This window comes from Echinops telfairi, unplaced genomic scaffold, assembly GCF_000313985.2.
Source record: "Echinops telfairi isolate 266 unplaced genomic scaffold, ASM31398v2 ScPeMD7_9;HRSCAF=40, whole genome shotgun sequence".
NCBI classification, from domain to species: domain Eukaryota; kingdom Metazoa; phylum Chordata; class Mammalia; order Afrosoricida; family Tenrecidae; genus Echinops; species Echinops telfairi.
This window is the reverse complement of record NW_022103906.1, coordinates 29,898,242-29,899,920: the sequence shown is the minus strand read 5'-3', so window position 1 is coordinate 29,899,920 and position 1,679 is coordinate 29,898,242.

The following is a 1,679-nucleotide window of genomic DNA, read 5'->3' as shown; positions in this document are numbered from 1 at the left end:
TTCTTCCTAATGCGCTCCACAGGATGCATTCCCGATTGAATTCATCTGCGAAGCCTACGCTTGGTGAAATACTTTGTGTTCGTTCCAGACAGATGAGGTTGTTTTCATTGATTTTCCTATGGAGAGAGAGGTAAGGTGTCGTGAACACTGTGGTCTATATGATGCTTTAGCATCTCTGGACCAGACTCTGCCTTCCTTTATAGGGGATCATTTTTCAAACACCATTTTATAAACAACTCTGCAATTTAAGTTAAATGTTCTTGGTAAACATGTGTACCCTTTAAAGCATCCCTTATGAAATTTGCCACCTGAAGGCTGGTCACATTATAGGCGGTCCCTGAATTATGCATGAGTTCCATTCCTAAGCCTATCATTAACTCAGCTGTGGACATACCTCAGGCACAGTTTGTATCTAATGCAAATTAGTCTGATGCTGGTCTTAGTATTCAGCATACCTTATTATGAATAAAAATCAGTTAAGAAACATATCTTTTTAAAGATAATGCAGTAATGATGTTGACACGTTGCAAACACATGGTACATCTGTTATTATGTACCATTGTATCATGAATTTGTAATAAATAGGCTGGATGGGAGTTGGTTCTTGACTATGGGGTTGCATACAAGATATTAGTCATGCAATACTGTATATGATACATCTGCTTTTCCAATATTCTATTAAAAACATAAAACGATTTAAATGTAAAAAGAAAAGGGAGGATCTTAATATCACTAAGAAGAGTCAGGAGCGAAGTCTGTGCTTTGGACCTGGATTCTCTATGCTAAGAACCTCCTACTCCCAGGGGAAGATTACTGCTAAGATATTTGGAGATTTCCAAAGAACATTGGGTCCACAGATGTTGAAAGGAGACAAGGATCTTTCTCCAGAGCTGACAGAAAGCCCACTCCTAGAGCCAGCACTCTGCTTTCAGACTTCTAATCTCCTAACCTGTGAGAGAATACATTTCTGTTTTTAAAACCATTACATTTTCAGGTTTTTGTCTAGAAGTCATTCCCCAGGAAGGACTTTCCTGATTGTAGGTTATACACCCACACCCACACTCACCCCTTCTCCTTACACATGCACACACACACACACACACCTTCTCCTAACACACACACACACACACACCTTCTCAATAGCTCATTGCACTATGTTATAATCACTTGTTTCTCATTTGTCTTCCCAGCTAGACTCTGAAACCACAGGGCCCGTGGTAGGCATTGCCCCATCCCCAGCACTCAGCAGAGGACTTGATAGATGGCAGACCCTCGGTAAACATTTGTCCAGGGAATGAATGAGAAATGTTTACAGCAATTATTACATTTGTGCACCTTAAGCACTCATAGCTTAGTTAGTGGCTGTAATTGTATCGTGTGCACCTTCTCAGGCAATAATAAAAACTAACACTTACCTTTAAGATGGAACCCTGGCATTCCACGATGCTCATCTTCCCGACAGGATTTTTGATGACAAATGGGTGCATAAGAAAATGTGGTGAAGAAAGCTGATAGTGCCCGGCTATCAAAAAATATATCATCTGGAGTCTTAAAGGCTTGAAGATACACAAGCAGCCATCTAGCTGAGAAGCAACAAAACCCACAGGGAAGAAGCACACCAGCCTGTGTGATCATGAGGTGTCGATGGGATCAGGTCTCAGGTATCAAAGAACAAAAAA